The sequence below is a fragment of the Triticum aestivum genome, chromosome 7D, assembly GCF_018294505.1.
Source record: "Triticum aestivum cultivar Chinese Spring chromosome 7D, IWGSC CS RefSeq v2.1, whole genome shotgun sequence".
In the NCBI taxonomy this organism is placed as follows: Eukaryota; Viridiplantae; Streptophyta; class Magnoliopsida; order Poales; family Poaceae; genus Triticum; species Triticum aestivum.
In genome coordinates, this window is record NC_057814.1 from 520,417,475 (window position 1) to 520,424,214 (window position 6,740).

The following is a 6,740-nucleotide window of genomic DNA, read 5'->3' on the forward strand; positions in this document are numbered from 1 at the left end:
AGGAGGTGGCGCCCCCCCCAAGGGAGTCCTAATTGGACTAGGGGAGGGGAGCACGGCCCATCTTTCCCTCTCCCTCCCCCTCTCCTTCCTCTCCTCCTAGTTGGACTAGGAAAGGAGGAATCCTACTCCTACTAGGAGGAGGATTCCTCCCCCCTTGGCGCGCCCATGATGGACGGCCGGCCTCCCCCTCCCTGCTTTATATACATGGGGAGGGGGCACCCTAGAACATATCAAAGTTGATCTTAGCCGTGTGCGGTGCCCCCCTCCACAGATTTACACCTCAGTCATATCGTTGTAGTGCTTAGGCGAAGCCCTGCCTCGGTAACTTCATCATCACCGTCATCACGCCGTCGTGCTGACGAAACTCTCCCCCGGCCTCAGCTAGATCAAGAGTACGAGGGACGTCACCGAGTTGAACGTGTGCAGATCGCGGAGGTGTCGTGCGTTCGATACTTGATCGGTTGGATCGCGAAGACGTTCGACTACATCAACTGCATTACTTAACGCTTCTGCTATCGGTCTACGAGGGTACGTGGACACACTCTCCCGCTCGTTGCTCTGCATCACATAGATAGATCTTGCGTGATCGTAGGTAAAAAAAATTGAAATACTGCGTTCCCCAACAGTTACATCCGAGCCAGGTCTATGCGTAGATGTTATATGCATGAGTAGAACACAAAGAGTTGTGGGCGATAATAGTCATACTGCTTACCAGCATGTCATACTTTGATTCGGCAGTATTGTTTGATGAAGCGGCCCGGACCAACATTACGCGTACGCTTACGCGAGACTGGTTCTACCGACGTGCTTTGCACACAGGTGGCTGGCGGGTGTCAGTTTCTTCAACTTTAGTTGAATCGAGTGTGACTATGCCTGGTCCTTGTTGAAGGTTAAAACAGCAGACTTGATGAAAAGTCATTGTGGTTTTGATGCGTAGGTAAGAACGGTTCTTGCTCAGCCCGTTGGAGCCACGTAAAACTTGCAACAACAAAGTAGAGGACGTCTAACTTGTTTTTGCAAAATTTTATTGTATGAGATGATCATGTTTTGTAACAGAGTTATCGGCAACTGGCAGGAGCCATATGGTTGTCACTTTATTGTATGCAATGCAATCGCCCTGTAATTGTTTTTACTTTATCACTAAGCGGTAGCGATAGTCGTAGAAGCAATAGTTGGCGAGACGACAACGATGCTACGATGGAGATCAAGGTGTCACGCCGGTGACGATGGTGATCATGACGGTGCTTTGGAGATGGAGATCAAAGGCACAAGATGATGATGGCCATATCATATCACTTATATGCATCTTATTTTGCTTAGTTCGGCAGTAGCATTATAAGATGATCTCTCACTACATTTTAAGGTACAAGTGTTCTCCCTGAGTATGCACCGTTGCGAAAGTTCGTCGTGCCGAGACACCATGTGATGATCGGGTGTGATAACCTCTACGTTCACATACAACGGGTGCAAGCTAGTTTTGCACACGCAGAATACTCGGGTTAAACTTGACGAGCCTAGCATATGCAGATATGGCCTCGGAACACTGAGACCGAAAGGTCGAGCATGAATCATATAGTAGATATGATCAACATAGTGATGTTCACCATTGAAAACTACTCCATCTCACGTGATGATCGGACATGGTTTAGTTGATTTGGATCACGTGATCACTTAGATGATTAGAGGGATGTCTATCTAAGTGGGAGTTCTTAAGTAATATGATTAATTGAACTTTAATTTATCATGAACTTAGTACCTTACAGTATTTTGCATGTCTATGTTGTTGTAGATCATTGGCCCATGCTACTGTTCCTTTGAATTTTAATGCGTTCCTAGAGAAAGCTAAGTTGAAAGATGATGGTAGCAACTACACGGACTGAGTCCATAACTTGAGGATTATCCTCATTGCTGCACAGAAGAATTACGTCCTGGAAGCACCGCTAGGTGTAAGACCCGCTGCAGGAGCAACACCAGACGTTGTGAATGCCTGGCAGAGCAAAGTTGATGACTACTCGATAGTTCAGTGTGCCATGCTTTACGGCTTAGAGCCGGGACTTCAACGATGTTTTGAACATCATGGAGCATATGAGATGTTCCAGGACTTGAAGTTAATATTTCAAGCAAATGCCCGGATTGAGAGATATGAAGTCTCCAATAAGTTCTATAGCTGCAAAATGGAGGAGAATAGTTCTGTCAGTGAGCATATACTCAAAATGTCTGGGTATCATAATCACTTGACTCAGCTGGGAGTTAATCTTCTGGTTGATAGTGTCATTGACAGAGTTCTTCAATCACTGCCACCAAGCTACAAAAGCTTAGTGATGAACTATAACATGCAAGGGATGGATAAGATGATTCCCGAGCTCTTCGCAATGCTAAAGGCTGCGGAGGTAGAAATCAAGAAGGAGCATCAAGTGTTGATGGTCAACAAGACCACCAGTTTCAAGAAAAAGCGTAAAAGGAAGAAAGGTAACTTCAAGAAGAACGGCAAGCAAGTTGCTGCTCAAGTGAAGAAGCCCAAGTCTGGACCTAAGCCTGAGCCTTAGTGCTTCTACAGCAAAGGGACTGGTCACTGGAAGCGGAACTGCCCCAAGTATTTGGCGGATAAGAAGGATGGCAAGGTGAACAAAGGTATATGTGATATACATGTTATTGATGTGTACCTTATTAATGCTCAAAGTAGTGCCTGGGTATTTGATACTGGTTTTGTTGCTAATATTTGCAACTCGAAATAGGGACTACGGATTAAGCGAAGATTGGCTAAGGACGAGGTGACGATGCGCGTGGGAAATGGTTCCAAAGTCGATGTGATCGCCGTCGGCACGCTACCTCTACATCTACCTTTGGGATTAGTTTTAGACATGAATAATTGTTATTTGGTGCCAGCGTTAAGCATGAACATTATATCTGGATCTTGTTTGATGCGAGATGGTTATTCATTTAAATCTAAGAATAATGGTTGTTCTATTTATATGAGTAATATCTTTTATGGTCATGCACCCTTGAAGAGTGGTCTATTTTTGTTGAATTTTGATAGTAGTGACACACATATTCATAATATTGAAGCCAAAAGATGCAGAGTTGATAATGATAGTGCAACTTATTTGTGGCACTGCCGTTTGGGTCATATTGGTGTAAAGCGCATGAAGAAACTTCATTCTGATGGACTTTTGGAATCACTTGATTATGAATCACTTGGTACTTGCGAACCATGCCTCATGGGCAAGATGACTAAAACTCCGTTCTCCGAAACAATGGAGCGAGCAACAGATTTATTGGAAATCATACATACTGATGTATGTGGTCCGATGAATATTGAGGCTCGCGGTGGGTATCGTTATTTTCTGACCTTCACAGATGATTTGAGCAGATATGGGTATATCTACTTGATGAAACATAAGTCTGAAACATTTGAAAAGTTCAAAGAATTTCAGAGTGAAGTGGAAAATCATCGTAACAAGAAAATAAAGTTTATGCGATCTGATCGTGGAGGAGAATATTTGAGTTACAAGTTTGGTCTTCATTTGAAACAATGCGGGATAGTTTCGCAACTCACGCCACCCGGAACACCACAGCGTAATGGTGTGTCCGAACGTCGTAACCGCACTTTATTAGATATGGTGCGATCTATGATGTCTCTTACTGATTTACCGCTATCGTTTTGGGGTTATGCTTTAGAGACGGTTGCATTCACATTAAATAGGGAACCATCTAAATCCGTTGAGACGACACCTTATGAATTGTGGTTTGGCAAGAAACCCAAGTTGTCGTTTCTTAAAGTTTGGGGCTGCGATGCTTATGTGAAAAAGCTTCAACCTGATAAGCTCAAACCCAAATCGGAGAAATGTGTCTTCATAGGATACCCAAAGGAGACTGTTGGGTACACCTTCTATCACAGATCTGAAGGCAATACATTCGTTGCTATGAATGGATCCTTTCTAGAGAAGGAGTTTCTCTCGAAAGAAGTGAGTGGGAGGAAAGTAGAACTTGATGAGGTAACTATACCTGCTCCCATATTGGAAAGTAGTTCATCACATAAATCAGTTCCTGTGACTCCTACACCAATTAGTGAGGAAGCTAATGATGATGATCATGTAACTTCAGATCAAGTTACTACTGAACCTCGTAGGTCAACCAGAGTAAGATCCACACCAGAGTGGTATGGTAATCCGGTTCCGGAGGTCATGTTACTTGACCATGACGAACCTACGAACTATGAGGAAGCGATGATGAGCCCAGATTCCACGAAATAGCTTGACGCCATGAAATCTGAGATGGGATCCATGTATGAGAACAAAGTGTGGACTTTGGTTGACTTGCCCGATGATCGGCAAGCCATAGAGAATAAATGGGTCTTCAAGAAGAAGACTGACGCTGACAGTATTGTTACTATCTACAAAGCTCGACGTGTTGCGAAAGGTTTTCGAAAAGTTCAAGGAGTTGACTACAATGAGACCTTCTCACTCGTAGAGATGCTTAAGTCTGTCTGAATCATGTTAGCAATTGCTCATAGCGATGCTTAAGTCCGTCTGAAACCATAATCCAAAGGATGCTAACAAAGGGTGCAAGCTCCAGCGATCCATTTTTGGACTGGTGCAAGCATCTCAGAGTTGGAATAAACGTTTTGATAGTGTGATCAAAGCATATGGTTTTATACAGACTTTTGGAGAAGCCTGTATTTACAAGAAAGTGAGTGGGAGCTCTGTAGCATTTCTAATATTATATGTGGATGACATATTGTTGATTGGAAATGATATAGAATTTCTTGATAGCATAAAAGGATACTTGAATCAGAGTTTTTCAATGAAAGACCTCGGTGAAGCAGCTTATATATTGGGCATCAAGATCTATAGAGATAGATCAAGACGCTTAATTGGACTTTCACAAAGCATATACCTTGATAAAGTTTTGAAGAAGTTCAAAATGGATCAAGCAAAGAAAGGGTTCTTGCCTCTGTTACAAGGTGTGAAGTTGAGTATGCAATGCCCGACCACAGCAGAAGATAGAGAGAAAATGAAAGTCATAGCCTATGCTTCAGCCATAGGTTCTATCATGTATGCAATGTTGTGTACCAGACCTGATGTGTGCCTTGCTATTAGTTTAGCAGGGAGGTACCAAAGTAATCCAGGAGTGGATCACTAGATAGCGTTCAAGAACATCCAGAAATACCTGAAAAGGACTAAGGATATGTTTCTTGTTTATGGAGGTGACAAAGAGCTTGTCGTAAATGGTTACGTCGATGCAAGCTTTGACACTGATCCGAATGACTCCAAGTCACAAACCGGATACGTATTTATATTGAACGGTGGAGCTGTAAGTCGGTGCAGTTCTAAGCAAAGCGTCATGGCGGGATCTACGTGTGAAGCGGAGTACATAGCTGCTTCAGAAGCATCAAATGAAGGGGTCTGGATGAAGGAGTTCATATCCGATCTAGGTGTCATACCTAGTGCATCGGGTCCAATGAAAATCTTTTGTGACAATACTGGTGCAATTGCCTTGGCAAAGGAATCCAGATTTCACAAGAGAACCAAGCACATCAAGAGACGCTTCAATTCCATCTGCGATCAAGTCAAGGAGGGAGACATAGAGATTTGCAAGATACATGCGGATCTGAATGTTGCAGACCCGTCGACTAAGCCCTCTCTCACGAGCAAAACATGATCAGCACCAAGACTCCATGGGTGTTAGAATCATTACTGTGTAATCTAGATTATTGACTCTAGTGCAAGTGGGAGACTAAAGGAAATATGCCCTAGAGGAAATAATAAAGTTGTTATTTATATTTCCTTATATCATGATAAATGTTTATTATTCATGCTAGAATTGTATTAACCGGAAACTTAGCACATGTGTGAATACATAGACAAATAGAGTGTCACTACTATGCCTCTACTTGACTAGCTCGTTGAATCAAAGATGCTTAAGTTTCCTAGCCATAGACATGAGTTGTCATTTGATTAACGGGGTCACATCATTAGAAAATGATGTGATTGACTTGACCCATCCGTTAGCTTAGCACGATGATCGTTTAGTTTGTTGCTATTGCTTTCTTCATGACTTATACATGTTCCTATGACTATGAGATTATGCCACTCCCGAATACCGGAGGAACACTTTAACGTCACAACGTAACTGGGTGATTATAAAGATGCTCTACAGGTGTCTCCGATGGTGTTTGTTGAGTTGGCATAGATCGAGATTAGGATTTGTCACTCCGAATGTCGGAGAGGTATCTCTGGTCCCTCTCGGTAATGCACATCACTATAAGCCTTGCAAGCAATGTGACTAATGAGTTAGTTACGGGATGATGCATTACGAAACGAGTAAAGAGACTTTCCGGTAACGAGATTGAACTAGGTATTGAGATACCGACGATCGAATCTCGGGCAAGTAACATACCGATGACAAAGGGGACAACGTATGTTGTTATGCGGTTTGACCGACAAAGATCTTCGTAGAATATGTGGGAGCCAATATGAGCATACAGGTTCCGCTATTGGTTATTGACCAGAGATGAGTCTCGGTCATGTCTACATAGTTCTCGAATCCGTAGGGTCCGCACGCTTAACGTTCGATGACGATCGGTATTATGAGTTTAGGTGTTTTGATGTACCAAAGATTGTTCGGAGTCCCGGATGTGATCATGAACATGACGAGGAGTCTTGAAATGGTCGAGACATAAAGATTGATATATTGGACCATATTATTCGGACACCGGAAGTGTTCTGGGAGGTTTCGGA